This window comes from Gorilla gorilla, chromosome 3 (genome assembly GCF_029281585.2).
Source record: "Gorilla gorilla gorilla isolate KB3781 chromosome 3, NHGRI_mGorGor1-v2.1_pri, whole genome shotgun sequence".
NCBI lineage: Eukaryota > Metazoa > Chordata > Mammalia > Primates > Hominidae > Gorilla > Gorilla gorilla.
In genome coordinates this window covers 56,200,115-56,218,256 of record NC_073227.2, presented here as the reverse complement: position 1 = coordinate 56,218,256, position 18,142 = coordinate 56,200,115, and the positions used below count along the sequence as shown (strand labels likewise).

The 18,142-nt window shown below is 42.4% G+C and overlaps 1 protein-coding gene across 2 annotated transcripts in view; it reads left to right on the top strand.

The window, feature by feature from the left end:
• The window catches only part of TEC (tec protein tyrosine kinase), a 142,378-nt gene that overhangs the window by 61,484 nt on the left and 62,752 nt on the right, over positions 1 to 18,142 (top strand). The window contains exon 1 of one of the 2 annotated variants that reach the window (XM_063705263.1): positions 13,967 to 14,119. The exons of the other annotated variant lie outside the window; for it this stretch is intronic. The gene's annotated coding sequence lies outside the window, so the exon portion shown is untranslated. Of the gene's footprint in view, positions 1 to 13,966; positions 14,120 to 18,142 lie in introns of those variants that run through there. 2 annotated transcript variants of the gene reach the window in all.

The window sequence follows — 18,142 nt, the reverse complement described above, 5'->3', positions numbered from 1 at the left end:
ATTGTTGCCCATTGTGTCTTTACATGTTTCAGTCTTTGCTCTTGCCTCTGTTTTTTCCCAGATATCAATGCATTTGCAATGAGTGTAATTGTGTCATTGTGTTATTAGGTCACTAATCACAGGTGATTCACTCTTTAAATTGATCTGTGGTGCTGGTAGTCTGGTTATGTTTTGGAGTTCTGGTAACCGGTGGAAATGCATACCTCGGGTAGGTTCATGTGTTTGACATCTCTGAACCATGTTCATGGAACTCTGTTGGGGGTCGTCTGCTGTGGATGTTTTTCTCTGGATGTTTGCCAGTGGTACACGTATCGATAGGGTGCCAGTTGTGGTAACTGTGGTGTTGCTTTCTCAGTTTTAGTTTTTCTTTCCTCCCTCTTCCTCCTCCTCCTCATCCTCATCCTCCTCCTCCTCCTCCTCCATTTTTTTTATAAAGAGGCAGTCTCATTCTGTCACCCAGACTGGAGTGCAGTGGTGTGGTCATAGCTCACTGCAGCCTCAAACTCCTGGGCTCAAGGGATCCTCCCACCTTGGCCTCCTAAGGACCAGGATGACAGGCACGTGCCACTATTCCTGCTAATTTTTGGTTTTTAGTTTTGTAGAGATGGAGTCTTGCTATGTTGCCTAGGCTAGTCTTAAACTTCTGGCCTCAAGGGATCCTCCTGCCTCAGCCTCCCAAAGTGCCAAGATTACAGGCATAAGCTACCGAGTCTGGCCAACTTTACATTTTTATGACAACAGAGGTGGGTCTGCTATGGAGTTAAAGAAAAGTAAGCTTTAGGCTCTTTCAATTCCATAGCCCTTCCTAAGGCTTCTAGAAGGGCCCCAGAGCTTTTGCATTTATGATTTTGCATTTTAGTTTTATTTTTAATTTTTAATTTTTAATTGACAAAGATTTCTCCTCCAAAGTGTTTAAGCTTCAGATCCCTCAAAATCTGGATCTGCCTCTGTAGAGCACATAACATTTCATTTGTTCTAATATCTGACAATTTCTGCAAACTCTGCCAGTGAAATACTCTCAAACATTTCCACTGTAAAAGAGCTAATAAACAAGCATGTTTACAATTGGTTTATGTTCTCTAAGTTCTTCCTTTGAAAAACAAAGTGGTGTATCTCTACTTTAATCTATTAATTTTATTTCCCTGAATAGAGTTAAACAGTTGTTGTTTTTGAAGTCCTATACTTTTCTTGTTAAATGTATTCCTGAGTATTTTATAGTTTTAGCTACTCTTGTGAATAGGTTTTTTCCCCCCATGATATGTTGTAATTATTGTTAATATATCATCAAGCTTGATTTTTTATAAATCTATTTTTTTTTGAGACAAGGTCTCACTCCGTTACCCAGGCTGGAGTGTATTGGTGTGTTCACAACTCACTGCAGCCTCAAAATCCTGGGCTCAGGCCATCCTCCCACCTCAGCCTCCCAAATAGCTGGGATACAGGCATTTGCTACCATGCCCAACTAATTATTTGTTATTTTTAATTTTTTTTCGTAGAGATGAGCTCTCTCTATGTTGCCAGGCTGGTCTCAAACTCCTGGGCTCAAGTAGTCCTCCCACCTCAGCCTCCCAAAGTGAGGTGCTGTGCCTGCCTACAAATTTATTTTGTAACCAACCATTATACTCTGCTACGTCTGACTGTTACATAGAGACATAGTTTTCTATCATCAACTTTGTTATGGAAGAGTTATTTTCTACTGAATTTAATCCAAATTATGAGAAGAAAAAAATTAAAAAGGTATTTTAAGTGCTAAACAAGAACATTCAAAAGCATGGGATTAAAACTTTCTATGCTGAGAAAGTTATAAGCTGTGTGTTCTGGAGGGAGGCATTGATGGGGAGTGGTGGAGGAATATATCTACCCAGTAAGCTTAAATTTTCTGAATTGACCGAAATACAAATTTAGAAATAGAGAAATCTAGATTTATAATTCATAGTGACTACCACGGTGGGATAATTGAATTCAAACCCAGCCTATCTAACTTGGAAGGCACCCACAGACATCTCTACTTGAATTTCTTAGCCACCACCCCCAATTCTTTTTTACTTGAATCTGTTTATTTGACAAAAATATTTTAAGCACCTACTTTGTGTCAAGTACTGTTGTAGGCTCTGTGGACACAACAGTATAGAAGGTAAATGCCCTGCTGTCCTGGAATTTACCTTCTAAAGGGGAGATGCAGACAACGTACAGATACCAGTAAATATCCCCCTGCCATGAGAAAAGTAAAGCTGCATGAGAGAGATGGGGCCTTGCCTGCTGTTTCTGTAGGTAGGGAATAGAGACCTTAGGAAGAGCAGGGCAGGCCACGGAGAAGCCAAGAGTACAAAGGACCCCAGGGAGGTGGGAAATGCTTTATTGCTCAAAGAACAGCAGAGAGGGAAAGGAACTGAGGTGGAATGGGGTGGGCATGGGAGGGGAGGAGGCCAGAGAGCTGGGCAAATTCATTTTTTTGTTTGTTTTGTTTTTGTTTTTTAAGTAACAGGCAGATTTTGGAGGGTTTTGAGATGGGAGAGACAAGATGTTGCTAATTCGTGTATGTTGCCATGCCAGGGCACAGTGAAACATGAACTGGCAGTTAGAAGCTTGGAGTTAGTTCTGGCTCTGCTAGCCAGTGTGATCTTGGAGAGGTCAGTCCCTCAGTTTCCACCCTAAATTGAGGAAATTAGACTGTGATCACCAGAATCCCTTTCATGGCCAAATATTATGATTCTCAGATGGAGAAATTGTTATTAAGCATTCATATGTGCTGGCCACAGTTGTTGGCTAAGTGGGATGGAGGAGACCTGCCACTCCCACCCTCTGCTCAGACTTTGGCTCTTTGCCTCACCCCTGCCTCTGGGAAGCCAAGTTCTGAGCCTGCCTGGACCACAGATGGACGTATCACTCTGTTCTCACTGGGGTCCTCATCCGTAGGTGTGGGCATGTTGACTTACTCTGTTTGCCTTGGTCTTCTTTCTTCCAAATGGTGTTGTTCCCTTTGATTCAATTTCCTCTTCTTTTCTTCTATTGGGATTTATACGTTTTAAAAAATCCTTTTCCTATCATTTTAGTGGAGTGCAATAAGGGAAAGGAGTTAAGAGCTTGTGATCAATCCATTATGCTTAAATTCTGGATTTTTGTTTTTTTATTTTGAGACGAGGTCTCACTCTGTCGCCCAGGCTGGAGTGCAGTGGTACAATCATGGCTTACTGTAGCCTCAACCTTTCGGGCTCAGGTGATCCTCCCACCTCAGCCTCCTAAGTAGCTAGGACTACAGGCATGTGCCACCACGCATGGCTAATTTTTTTTTTTTTTTATTTTGTAGAGACATGGTCTTGTTTTGTTGCCCAGGCTGGTCTTGAACTCCTGGACTCAAGTGACCCTCCTGCCTCAGCTTCCCAAAGTGCTGGAATTACAGGCATGAGCCACCAGGCCTGGCCTGAAAATTCTTTAACATGTTTATTTTATAATGTTGAAAACATATTTTCCTTGAGGACGTCTTGAAGAATGCCTTTCCTCAGAGGAATACAAGGAGCCTAAAAGGACATTTGGGAATGAGACACACAGGGTTTGTAGTTACAAGCAGTATCCCAGCAACTCAAGACGTGAAGGGTTAAAGCACCTGATGCCTGCCAGATAAATTCCAGAATCACTAGTCTGTCAGGCTGTCTTCTGGGGCCTCAGTCTACCTTTTCAGCTTCATTCCATATTTTTTCCTCATGGTTCTCTGCTGCTGCAGTCAAACTGTCTGATTCCTGTTGAACTCTATTTTCATGTTCCTACCACCTGGTCCATTCTTCTGACCTGGAATGCCCATCGTTTTTTGCCTACCTAAACCCTACACATTCTTTAAGGCATAGTTCAAATTCTACCTTTCTTGGATTCCTGTCAACGGTGCAGAAGATCTCTGTCTCCTTCCTTTGAACCCTTGCCCCTCGTTCTTTCTTTGTGGGGTTTTTTTGTTTGTTTGTTTTTGTTTTTGAGACTTAGTTCCACTCTGTTACCCAGGTTGGAGAGCAGTGGTGTGATTATGGCTCATTTCAGCCTTGACCTCCCGGGTTCAACCAGTCCTTCTGCCTCACCCTCTCTGGTAGCTAGGACTACAGGTGCATATCACCGTGCCCAACTAATTGTTTTCATTTTTTTTTTTTTTGTAGCAACGAGGTCTCCTTATGTTGCCCAGGCTGGTCTTGAACTACTGGGCTCAAGCAGTCTACCTGTTAAGCCTTCCAAAGTGCTGAGATTACAAGTGTGAGCCATCACGCCTGGCCAACTTTTGATATTTTACACTTTTAAATATTGCTTTCTTTGGTGTGTGTGTAGTGGTATTTCACTATATTTTTAACTTGCATTTCTCTTATCACGAATGAAAATGAGCAAGTCTACATGTGTTCACTGTCCATTGACATTTAGTCTCTATCGAAATACCTCTTTCTACATTTTGTTTCTTAGGTTTTCTGTTTTTTTCTTATTTGTTTTTAAAAGGTATAAAAAATATATATATTCTGAATGAAGCTCATCTGTGTGTGCTTTGTACTTTGTGGCTTGTCTAACTCTCTTAATATCTCTTTTTTCTTATTGTGGAAAAATACACATAACGTAAAATTTACTCTTGTAACCATTTTAGAGTGTACAATTCAGTAACATTAAGTACATTTATAATGTTGTTTAAAAATCACCACTATCTAGTTCCATAACTTTTTCATCAACCCAAACAGAAACTGTCCCCCTTAAGAAGTCAGTCCCCATTTCCTTTTCCTCCCAGCCCCTGGCAACCACTAATCTACTTCTTGTCTATATGGATTTGACTATTCTGGATATTTTGTATAAGTAGAATCATACAATATGTTACTTTTGTGTCTGGTTTTTTCCACTAAGCATAACGTTTTCAAGGTTCATTCAAGTTGTAGCATATATTAGTACTTTGTTCCTTTTCATGGCTCCATTGCATGGGTAGACCACATTTTGTTTATTCATTCGTCTGTTGGTGGATATTTGGGTTGTTTCCACCTTTTGGCTACTGGAAATAGAACCGATATGAATATTCATGTACAAGTTTTTGTGTAGACATATGTTTTCATTTCTCTGGGATATAGGAGCTGAATTGCTTTGGCTTTGAGTATGTTTAACCTTTTGAGGAACTGTTAAGACTGTTTCCCAAAGCAGCTGTGACTTCTTACATTCCCATTAGCAGTGTGCAAGCGTTCCAATTTCTCCAAATCCTTCTTTACACTTGTTATTTTCTCTCTTGTTGATTGTAGCTGTCCTAGTGAGTGTGAAGTGGTATCTCATTGTGGTTTTGCCTTTCCCTATGGCTAATACCATTGAGCATCTTTATAAGTAGCTTATTTTAAAAAATGCATATAGGCTGTAAAACCTCCTGTCTGGTGGGAACCTCCTCTTTATTTGATTTTTAAAATGCAGGGGACAGTGATGTGCTAATAATAGTATATATTTAGCAACTGGGAGTAGAGGAAGAAGCCCTGATTTTCAGCATTTGCCAATTTTCATGGTGTTAAGTACTCCCACTATGGCAGATCTCCGGCCCCTGCATGATGTCATGGAGCACAGAGCTGGGAACGGCATGCACAGTGGGCTCTCATGAGCTGTCATGAGCTGACTCCAGCAAACCAGTGAGTGGAAGGGAGAATCAGGTGGAGTGAGCCTCACTGAGGCTGCCTGCTATTATGCAGGCCAGGCACTGCATAACCCTAGAGGGTGCCATTCACATGTTAGTCTAAAGAGAAAGGGATATAACATTTATTGAGTGTCTACAACTTATTTAATCTTGACCACAGTCTTCTGAGGCAAGTTGTATTATCTTAGTTTTCAGAGAAATCCAAGGGTTAGGGAGCTTAATTAACTAAGTCAATGATTTGCAACTAATAAGTGTCAAAGTTGGCATTTAAACCAGGTCTTTCTTACAGTGAAGCTCATTCTAGTTCACCAACTGTGTCAGGGGTGGGGATCTCCAAGACCACCACCAGGTTTGATGATTTGCTAGCAGGACTTACAGCAGGGGTCCCCAGCCCCTGCACCACGGACTGGTACCGGTTTTGGTGCGTGGACTGTTAGGAACTGGGCTGCACAGGAGAAGGTGAGCAGCCAGTGAGCAAGCAAGCATTACCCACTGAGCTCCGCCTCCTTTCAGATCAGTGTCGGCATTAGATCCTGATAGGAGCACGAACCCTCTTGTGAACTGCACATGTGAGGGATCTGGGTTTTGTGCTTCTTATGAAAACCTAATGCTTGATGATGTGAAGTGGAATAGTTTCATCCTGAAATGATCCCGCTCACCCCAGGTCCATGGAAAAATTGTCTTCCACAAAACCATTCCCTGGTGCCAAAAAGAGTTGCAGATTGCTGACTTATGGGACTTAGATAATAGCTGTACTCATGACTGTCATTTATTACAGTGAAGAGATAGATGCAAAGCAAAATCAGTGAAAGGAAAAGGCATGTGAAGTCTGGAGGAAACCAGGTGCAAGCTTCCAGAGCTTACAAGAGTCCTCTCCCAGTGGAGTCACATAGGGTGGGCTTAAAACCTCCATCAATGTGCTGTGACAACAGGTGGGATGTTGCCTACCAGAAAACTCATCACTCAGTGTCCACGGTTTTTAACTGGGAGCTGGTCACTTAGGCCCCTCTGCCTAGCATGTGCCCAAATTCCAGACTCCCAGAAGGCAAGCAGGTGTTCAGCATGAACCATTTTGTTTGTATAAACCGTTAAGACCCCTTGTGGCACTCATCACTGCTAGAAATCATGGGACCCTCCCGAGATTCAAGTTTCCAGATGCCAGTCAAGGGCCAATCTAGAAAGGCAAGTAAGCCTGGCTAAGAATAGCAGTGTCAGGCCTGCTATGTTAACTGTTTTCTGCACATTGACCAAATGCAAATATAGGAAAGCAAATTGAGAAGGAGATCCTGTCTGCTTATCATTGTATCCTCCTTCCCCCAGTGCCTGCACAGGACTTGATATGTGGTGGTTTCTAATAATGGCTCCTTGAGTTGTACAGATTCCCGTGGATACTCAGCTCCTCCCTGTGTCTGTGCTGCCTGTGAAGCGAGTGCCTCTGTGCTTGCAAGTTTCTCTGAGTTAGCCCAAAGTGGCTGTTCTTTCAAATTCTGTTGAATTATGACTGCTTATTTTAGATATCTCAGTGTAGCTTCATGAACCCCTACTATGAATTCTCAGTAACTTTTCTCTGCTAAAAAGCCTTCATTTGAAATGCTGAGGCCTGCTCTTTGTGTCTCCGGTGGAAATATTGGTTCTTTATTTCCAGAGCCCCAGACACCCTGTCTCAGACTCACTTATACATCAGTGAGCTTTGACTAAAAGTGGAACAGTTTCCTGCACCTGACCCCAGTGTCTGGGTCACATGGGGACCATCATGTTGGGGTTACACCTTCCTTTGTTCTCATGGGCAAGGCTGACTGAATGGTCTGCGCAGTATGCATTTGTGAGAAGCACATTGCAGGGGGCTCTGTGTAGAGGAACAGTTCTGAGAATGAGCAAACTGGTGCTACCATGAGCTGTCTAAAACCCAAGTTTTTGTTTTTGTTTTTTTGAGACAGAGTCTTGCTCTGTCACCCAGTCTGGAGTGCAGTGGTGCAATCTCGGCTCACTGCAACCTCCACCTCCCAGGCTAAAGCGATTCTCATGCCTCAGCCTCCCCAGTAGCTGGGATTACAGGTGCACACCACTGTACCCAGCTAATTTTTTCTATTTTTAGTAAAGACAGGGTTTCACTGTGTTGGCCAGGCTGGTCTCAAACTCCTGGCCTCAAGTGATCCCCCTGCCTCAACCTCCCAAAGTGTTGAGATTACAGGTGTGAGCCACTGTGCCTGGCCATAAAATCCAAGTTCTTTTTATTCTTAGTTACTGTGACAGACTGAGTTAAAGAAAACAAAAGCAACTCACCTCGCCTTTGTCTGGCTGGTTCCCTCAGTTCTCAGGTGAAGTGAAAATTATTTTCCTGCCTGCAGCTTTGCATAGTTATTTTCCCATTGCTTACTTTAATGTAATGGCCAGCAGTGTTCTTTTCTATAGTTAGGAAAAGCAGATTTTCTGAAACCAGCAGCACTAGTTCTGATGTCAGACGGTCAGTGTTCAAATCCTGGGTTCTGTCACTCCCTAGCTTATATGATGCTGGGCAAGTGAGCATAGCCACTTTCTTCCTCAGTTTCCTCATCTGTAAAACAGAGACAATAAATAGTTACTACCTCAAAGGATTGTTATGGGGATCAATTGAAATGATACAACTACAACATGCACTAAATAAATTTAAAGCAAAACTGGCATATGGTAAGCCTTGAAGAAAAGTTAGTAATATTGCCATTGTTGTTAAGTTTCAGGATATAAAAATCCATTGTTTTTTCCTTCTGCCACCCAGGCTGGAGTGCAGTGGGGCGATTTTGGCTCACTACAACCTCTGCCTCCTGGATTCAAGCAATTCTCCTGCCTCAGACTCCCAAGTAGCTAGGATTACAGGCATGCATCACCATGTCCAGCTAATTTTTGTATTTTTAGTAGAGACAGGGTTTTGCCATGTTGGCCAGGCTGGTCTCAAACTCCTGACCTCAAGTGATCTGCTCACCTCAGCCTCCCAAAGTGCTGGGATTACAGGCATGGGCCACTGCACCAGGCCTAAAAATCTATTCTTTTTGGTGGTTCACACTGATTTGAGTAAATAAAATTTCTTACTCTCTACCCCATATGCCTTTACACATTTATTTATTTAAAAATGAAAAACTGAAGATAATTGTTTGAAAGAAGTTCCAGTGTGGTAGGTGGAAACCTGTCCACCTTAAAATAAGCCACAGTACTTTGGAATCTGGCAGCCTGGGGCTTCCCCTGTGACTCTCCCTGCCTTTGTGAGCTGAGGAACCACTGACTGGGCTGTTGGTTCTCTGGGGAGAAAGGGAATGATTTCTCCTCCCCTCCTCTGGCATGGAGATCCCTCCACAGTCTTTCCTCAGCTTGTCTCTCCAGGTGGAGGCCGGAACATGCCTCCTACCTCACCAGACTCATAACATTCTGCTTCCTGTCCCCTTCCTTAGCCTCCTTCTGGCTGTCTGTGATGCTCCTCTGAGAGCCCATGTCCTTGCTCTTAGAACTCCAGTGAGCAGCTCTCTCTCCCTACTGCTTCGGTAGCCCACGGCCCTTCTTGCTTGTGCGATAAATAATTAGTGTGTATCTCTTCCTGTGAAATCCATGGTTTTCCTGCACCCTTTCTGGCCACTCCTTGTCTCCTTCCAGGGCTGCCCTTTCTTTGCCCGCCTCTCACATGTGCGTGTTCCTCAGGGTTCTTGCCTGGGGCCTCTTTTCTCGCTCTGTGCTTACCTTAGAAGACATCATCCGTTCCAGTGGCTTCAGTTAACTTCTGTGTGCAGATGACTTTCCCAGTCTTTGTTTCCCAGCCTGATATCTATTCTGAGGTCTGAGTTCTCACAGGTATCTCAAATTCAAACGTCTGAAAAGAATCTCAAGATGTCCCCCACCCCTGTAATCTCTAGTTCAGTAATTGGTACCATGGTCTACCCAGTTGCTTGTGCCAGGAACCTGAGAGTCTGTCTCAACTTATCCCTCTCTTCACCCTCTCTTGTCTGGACTCTCAACAGGTTCTATCGGTTCCACCTTCTAAATATATCTCAGTCCTGCTCTTTCTCCTCCCATCTGTGCCACCACCATGATCCAAACCACCATTACCTCTTCTTGGGTGAATACAGTAGCCTCTGTATCAGTTAGGATTGGGTTATGCTATGTACCACACACAATCCCTAAGTAATAGTTTAAACAAGATAAAGTTTCTTCTTTTTCTCAGTGTGGAAAAACCAAACCAAAAACTGGAAGTGGGCTGTCTAGAACTGCTGTGGTGGATACAATCCAGGGATCCTGGATCCTGTCTTTCCTCTCCATAGTCCTAGCTTATCTTTTGTTTTTGCCAAAGATGGCTCCAGCCATCTTGTCTGATTTGCAAGCTGGAGGAAGGAAGAAAGACAGAAAAGCAAGAAGGGACATCTCCCACCAGAGTCAGATCCCTTTAGCAGCTTTGCCTTATGTTCCATACAAGACTTCTGCCAATATCTCATTGACCAGAACTTAGCCACATGGCTATACCTAGTAGCAGAGGGAGGCTGAGAAGTACAGTCTTTTATTCTGAGTACCAAGGTACCCACCTAAAAATCAGGGTTCCATTATTAGTGGGAAATGGATGTCATAAGCAGACAGCTAGCAATTTCTGCCACATCCTAATGGGCTCCTCTTTCCACTCTTGCTCCTCTCCAGTCTGTTGTACCCAATGGCTGAGTGATCTTTTAAAAACACAAATACGATCATGTATCTCTCCTGCCTAAAACCCTACAAGAAATTATTATCCCAATTTTAATCTCAGAAGTCCTCAACATGGCCTATGGGACACTGTGTGGTCCAGCAGCCTGCCAGCCTGTCCACATTGATCTGCAATTCTTTCTCCTCACTCCCCACCCCCCAGCCCACCTGTTTTTCAGTTCCTCGAAGGTACCACCTCCTTCCTATGTTGAAGCATGTACATTACCTATGTCCTTTCTCTAGAACCCATGTATCCCCTCCCTTGAATGGCTAACTTCTCCCCCTCTTTCAGGTTTCAGCTTAACTATTACTTCCTTGGTATATTTGCTGTGATCTTCCAGATTAGATTAGATTTCCCTGTATAATGTCATTCTGCACTTTTACTTTGTACCACCTATCTCTATTTTATTTTAATACATTATTAATACAATTAGTTTTTCAGTCTCTTTCTCTCATTCTCATTTATAAACTTCACAAAGCAGGTGAAGGCATCACTTAACCCAGTACTCATTCTCCTTCAGAGGGTTGTTATGGGGATCAGTTGAAATGATACATCTACAACATGCACTAAATAAATTTAAAGCAAAACTGGCATATGGTAAACCTTGAAGAAAAGTTAGTAATATTGCCATTGTTGTTAAGTTTCAAGATATAAAAATCCATTCTTTTTGGCCGGGCATGGTGGCTCACGCCTGTAATCCCAGCACTTTGGGAGGCCGAGGCGGGTGGATCACAAGGTCAGGAGTTCGAGACCAGCCTGGCCAGTGTGGTGAAACCTCATCTCTACTAATAAAATACAAAAATTAGACAGGTGTGGTGGTGCGTGCCTGTAGTCCCAGCTACTCGGGACGCTGAGGCAGGAGAATTGCTTGAATCCGGGAGGCGGAGGTTGTAGTGAGCTGAGATCGTGCCTCTGCACTCCAGCCCGGGTAACAGAGTGAGACTTTGTCTCAAAAAAAAAAAAAAAAAAAAGAAAGAAAGAAAATCCTTTCTGTAGCCCAGACTGGAGTGCAGTGGTTGTTGAGTGATTGAATGGAATCCAGGTTCAAGGAAAATATGATAGATTTGTTTTGTGTCATGTGAAAGAGATGTAAATGAAAGAGATAAGGAGAGATGTTTTCCTGGGTAGTTTAGAGATACAGATTTAAGACGCAAGTGAGAAGTTGGGGTTAGAGAAGTAAATTTGGAATCATTGGATCTGGTTCATTTAATGCTGTTTATCCTAAAAGGAGGTGGCTTCCTGAGAGGACATGCTGTGGGCTTTGAAGCCAGGCAGATCTGCTCCGAATCTGGATCTGTCATTACCAGCTATGAAATTGGGCAGTTGATGAAACTTTCTAAGTCTCAGTTTCTTCACCTGTAAAAGGAGAAAATACCTGCCCTGCCAGGCCATTTGTATGTAAGCCTCTGGCCGATAGAATATTAGAAACTTTTCTGTCCATTGGCTTCAAAGATGTTTTAAGAATGAAAACATTTCTACCTTAAAAACAGAGACAATGGAAAACATTACCTTCTTTATCATCTCCTTGGTACCTTTGAATATACATTTTGCACAGTGAAAATCAAGACTGGCTTCTGGGATTAGAAACAGAAGGGCTCTGTGGCCTTTTTTAGTTTAGTTTTTTTCTTTTTTTAAAAATTTAAATATACTTCTATTGTGTGAAGGAGAGAAAAAAATATATTTTTTCCCCTTGCCTATCTTAGTTTTTCCAGCTGGGGCCTTTTAAATTAGACCACCAAAAGAGAGATTAACAAGAGAAAAGCATATAATTTTTATTTAGTAATTTTTATATGTATGTGGGAGCCTTCACCAGGAAAATAAAGACCCAGGGAAGTTGTAAGGGTTGAAAGCTTATATATTATGTTGGACAAAGAGTAGTAAATTGGTAAATTGTAAAGATATGACAGGGAAAAGGAGTTGGGGCTATTTTGAGAGCTTCTAGCTAATGGGGTTCCAGTACCAGGTTGGCTAGCAACCCTGTCCTGATGGGAAATGCAGGGTAGCTGGACATGAATGTCTACAGTGTCCCTTTCCTGGGGTGCTTCTTTAGCCTGGAGGATGGTTTTATGCCTAGTTAGCCCACCTGGAACCTGGGGACTCCCTCACATGGGGAACTTGTTTATCTTATTTATCTGGCAGCCGCTGTTGTGGCTCTTGTCTGACCCATGTCCAGCTTACACCTGCCTGACCATCACCCTGGCGCCGGGAGCCTGACTTGATATTCCCCCCAGGATCCCTGGGAAAGCATGGCCTGAGGCAGCTGCAGCCACTGGTTCTTCAGATGAAAGGTGGAAACTCAATACATCACCAGGTAGGAAATGAGTTCAGAGATTTTTATGTACAGATCTTGGACAGGAATGGTGGAATGGGCTGGGAGGGCAGTCCTCCATCTCCGGGTTGCATGAGGCAGGAATGGAGTCAGGCAGAGAGAGAAAATGCATGTGGGAATTGGCAGTATATATAAGGGGTAGGGTGTGGGGTCACTTTAAGTTCCTGGGCAAAGGCCTGAATGGTGCTTTTAAGGGAAGCTTCGATAAAGTGGGGAACCCCGTCTGCTAGATAGGAGAGATGCCTTTAAATTCTTATCTCTGGCTGCTGGCCTGAGCCATTTGGGTGTGGTGTGGAACTAGAACTGTCAAGGGTGACTGAGCCCTGCTTTGGGTATGAAAAAGTTGAATCTATTCAAAATGGATGCTGAGGCAACATGAAAGTATAAGAATTCACTTCAGGACTAGGACAGTTAATTGTGGAAAAGTAGCAAGATAAGGACTAGTATAACAAGGTTTGTACAGCTTTCCCTCAGCCTCAGCTCCCCATCTCTGGTGATAAGAATGAATGTCTTTCGTCCTCCTGGTATAAGGAGGGCACCTTTTTCATGGGAGTTAATCTCATGCTTTCAAGAAGAACAAGGAAGATCACAGTGCCCTTCTTGCATGTGCTGTTTTTTTTAAGTGCCTTTAACTCAATCCATATGCCGAAGTAGCATATTTTTGGGTGCTTACCATGTGCCAAGCATGGTCTTATGTGCTTTTTAAGTATTAACTTTAATCCTGTGAACTGTATGAGGCAGATACAGTTACTATTCCCATTTTACAGATGATGAAACTAAAGAACAGAGAGGTTGAGTACTTTGCCCAAGGTTGCAGAGTGGGCATGTGGCAGAGCTGGGACCCCAGCCCATGCAGCCTGATTCCCAGAGCTCTGAACCATTGTACTGCACTGCCTCTGGATAGCTTTGTGATATTTTTTGGGTGACCAAATTGTGTGTTTATAGAAGGATCAGACATATATTAATCTTTATATTCACTGGAATATGACTTAGCTGTCAAGACAGCCTGACAAACTGGCAAAATATATCTTTGTAACATTACTCTTATGCTTTGAAGAGGAATTTTTGACCAAAGATGCTCCCTGCTATCGTGTGTTAAATGCTGTGAGTTACCAGAGATCAGTTGTTCCTAACGTAAAAAGGAAGTGCTAATCTAGTCACTGGCTGGCTCAGTATTGGTTTCATACTGTAAGATAGAACTAAAATAACAGCCTCGAAGGGTAAAAATAGTGGAGTCACATGAAGCATCAACCGTCATTTTAAAAACAGAATTTAAGACCCATGAGGAAAGGTTAATTTCTTTTTCTGTTTGAAAAGAGTGGATGTTGGTAGACACTGGTCGTTTCTATTACGGCCTCCTGTAATTTTAGAAAACCGATATTTGTCATGACCTGAGGAAACATCTCATTCATGGCTTTTATAAGACATAGTCAAATTCAACATCAATTCTCAGAAGATCTTTCTTGGAGTCTAGAAGGTAGGTGTGAGGATCGTTCCTTAATCAAAACTAGTGGCTCTCGCTTTTAGGTTTCCTAAGGGCTAGTATGCTTTTCAAAAATAATATTAGTAGCTAAATTGATCAAGCACTTAAACCGTTTGTCAGCGTTCTTCCAAAAGCTTTACATGAATTGACTCTTCGAATTCTTACTGCAATCATATGAAGTTCTGGTGCTATTATTCATCCCATTTAATAGCTAATGAAGTGTAGGCACAGAGAGGTTAAGTAACTTGTTCAAGGAGATACAGTGAGTAAGTAGCAGAGCTGAGATTCAAACTCAGACAGTTGGGCTTCAGACTTTTTGCTTTTAAGCAGTAAGCTCTATTATAGAGGCCTGCTGGTTCTTAGCCCAGGGAGATCTAAGACGTGTAAACCAGAATGCCTGCCCACACTGAGTAGGGATCTTCCCCACTCAGTCTACTAACTTGCATGCCAGTCTCCTCTGGAAACACCATCACAGACACCATCAGAAGGAAAGCTTTACCAGCTCTCTAGGCAGTCCTTCTTCAAGTCAAGTTGATACCTAAAGTTAACCATCACACCTTCCAAGACTGGTTGCTGCATAGGTGCTATAATGTGGTATCCCTGTACCACCAGAAGGGAGGTGAGGCGGGGGTAAGGAAGAGAAAAGCAGACAGATAAAGCTTCTGTTGCAGGTGCTGGTGGCACTCAGTGAGTGGCGTGGCTATTGGACAGTGGGGATTCTGTATTTTGCACTGTGGGGGCATCTCTCAGAATGGCCAGATATTCTGCAACAGGGATGAATGAGAGTTAGTTTCACTAGAGCAATTGAGAGTTAGTTGCATTAGCAAGAGCAAACTAAGAGGGAACAAATAGTTTAATTATGGCTCCTAGCTGTGATAGCCAGCAAAGAGTACAACATTGCAGCCTAGATTTCTGTATCTTATTCATTTGACCTTGATCAATTTGTTTAACTCAGTGCCCCATTTACCCAACAGTAAATTGCAGAAGCTAAATGACTCATTACTTTGGCAGAGTCACTGGTTCTGTAATTAATTATGGAGCACTTTAAGATTGATGAATGCAAGGAGCTGTGCACACACGACCTGTACGAGCAGTTGTATAAACATCAGGATTGTTGTTGTTTCTAAGGCTTGCTTCCTGTTCTGAGCCCAGTGTGCACTTTACCACAAAGGACAGCAAAAGCTCTATTAGTAGCAATTAAGAAATGTGCCATCTCTGCTTTTACTGGTTTATGATGGGCTCTTTCTCTATTCTCAAAAAAAAAGTTTGTAAGTAGATTCAGTTACAACTTTGATCAGGCTTTAAAAAATATTTTAGAAGTGTTTTTTAACCTTTTATCATAGAATATTTACAACTTACTGAACAGTAGACAGAATAGTACAGTGAACCCCGTGTACCCATTACCCAACCAAGTAACCCTAGTCACACTTCCTCCCACCTCATTATCTATAACATATCCCTTCTACTCCCATTGTCTTGCAGAAACCACATCATTTCTTCTACAGATGGTTCAGTATTCATCTGCAGAAGTCAGGGAGCCCCCAGCTTAAGCAGAATCTTAGTGCCATCACCACACTCCTAAATATCAACAGAACTTCCTTAATATCATCAAGCACTCAGTCAGTGGAAGAAATTGTTTTAAAAATAATTTTATCTACAGAATGTTCACAGTTGATGGGTTGTATTACAAAAGTTTGCTGTAAGTTGGTTATTTGCAACACCAGTTGAATGAATATTCCTGTAGAAACTGTAGTAAAAGCAGTGATTGGCCCGCATTAAACCCACAAAAACCCATGGAATACATAATGAAGCAATTCTGTGTATTTCTCTTTGAGTATTTTACTGAGGGGAGAGTTGATGGGCAATTCACCGTCTGCTACTAGAGACCTGGCTCCAAAATACATTTTCTCTTTCTTGTGGGTGTTATTATGGTGATTCCTTCTCCCTGTGCCCACTTCCTCACTCCCCCCAACTCTCATCATCTACTCATCAAACTTCCCATTAGAGAAGCGAGAGGAAGAAACTTTACCTGGTATGGCTGACTGTATTCATTGAAAACAAGGAGGGAATGTTTCTCTTTTAGGGGGTAGCAAAGGGTATAGGAAAGCTGCCATTATATGCAGTTTAGTATTTTAAAGACATCTAGAAAACAAACTGCAATGTGATCTGTCTAACATTGAAGAGAACGAGAGAGATATATAGGGCTAAGTAGCAGCTGATTTAAAGACCAGGTTAATGTTCTGCTTTCGCAGTTCCCTAGCAAAGCTCAGTTCAGTTTTAAGTAATTTATATTTCCAGTTCATAATTGTGTGCATGCCTGTGTGCCCTCCACTAACATCAGATAAGCAGGGAGTGGGGCTCTTCTTTGTAGAAGAACTGGCTAGATATGGGCAGGGTAGAGGCAAAGTTTCCAAGAGGCTGTGAGCCTTTCGATGCACCTTTCCAGAAATCCAGCCCCAGGGGAAGGCTTTAGGAGAATTGCCACAGGGTTTCCCACCCTCAGGGCTGTCATTGCTCTGGGTTATCACTTCATCAATCCATTGGTCATGGTTGGGATACCAGGAGGTGGGGTGGGAATGGTGTTCCCCCTTGGGCTGCAGTGGTAGGTTTTGTTCCACAGATTTGGCCATTGCGTATTTGGATTACTTGCTGCCCCTGCCACCCACCATCTATCGCAGAAATTGCATTTTCTATCTTGCCCCATTTGCCATCTGTAACTCTCACCCACCAGAAACTTACAAAGCTTATCTCTCCCAAGTTCCTCTTGATAAGAAATCATGTTTATGTGATTCTAGTTATTTCCACTTTCATAAAGATATAAAGTATCATTAAAAAAAAAAACCCTAACACATGAAGTGCTTACTGGACAGCCTCAGAACACACACACACTCCTACTAGAGAAACAAAGTGCTACTAGTCAGTATTAACCATAGAAACCTAAGAACTGACTGAAACCTAGGCTAAAGGGCCTTCCTTCTTTTTAGTTGCTAAGAAAAATAAAACAAAACAAAAACAAACAAAAAAACAGGCCAAAAGATGCTCACTAACATATCCAATGATAACCATATGTGCAGCAGTACACTTTGATGGAATAGAGAGGAGAGGAAGCAGAGTCTGGGATTATTTCCAGGAAGCAGGTCCTGGAGATTCCTGGCTTGCCTGTGCCCACCTGGTGTGGTATAGGTCTGAGAAAGCTGCAGCAGAAGAAAGAAAAAAGATAGAAGATAAAAAATATGAGCAAAAACTCTTCTCGAAAACGGCGTAGTTAAGAAAAAGTGGTGGTGCTGGTTATGCTCTTCAGGAGGCTGAGGTGGGAGGATCGCTTGATCCCAGGAGTTCAGTCTGGGCAATGTAGCAAGAACCCTATCTCTTAAAAAAAAAAAAAAAATCAGAAAAAAAGGAAAAGAAAAAGTGGTGGCTACAACTGGATATTGTGAAATTAGACCTGAGAAAAGTCTAACTGCTCAGCAATTCCACTTAGTTGAGTCCTTTCCTATTTATTTATTCATTCATTCATTGACTTATTCAACAGAGTTATTGGGCACCTGCTAGGTGCCAGGTTGCCAGGTGCCAGGCTCTGCTGCAGGTGCTGGAGAGGGAGTGGCTGTGCCTTTGCTGAGCTTCCAGTTGGTGACCTTTATTAGACCTGCCTTGAAGAAGGGGTGATAAAGAGAAGGCTAGGACCAAGCAGCAGCCTTGGTAGGAGGTGTTGAGTTTATTTTATTTATTACTCATTTTCATTTAAGACTGAGTGAATCAAATGTATGGGTGAGTTCTTTCTAAGTCGGAATAAATACTAGGGCAGAGCCTTCATTTAAATGAGAGCTGATCAATTACCTACTTCTGGCCCACTATAAACCAGAGTTATTTTGCTTAATCTTTCTACTCATTTTTTTTTCTTTTACCATTGTTGTTATTGCAGTTTTAAGCTTATGATTTAGAACATTAAATTATTACCAAAGAATTTTATAGTTTCCAAGTATCCCCAGACTTCAGGGTTTCCGAGAGCAGGGGCCA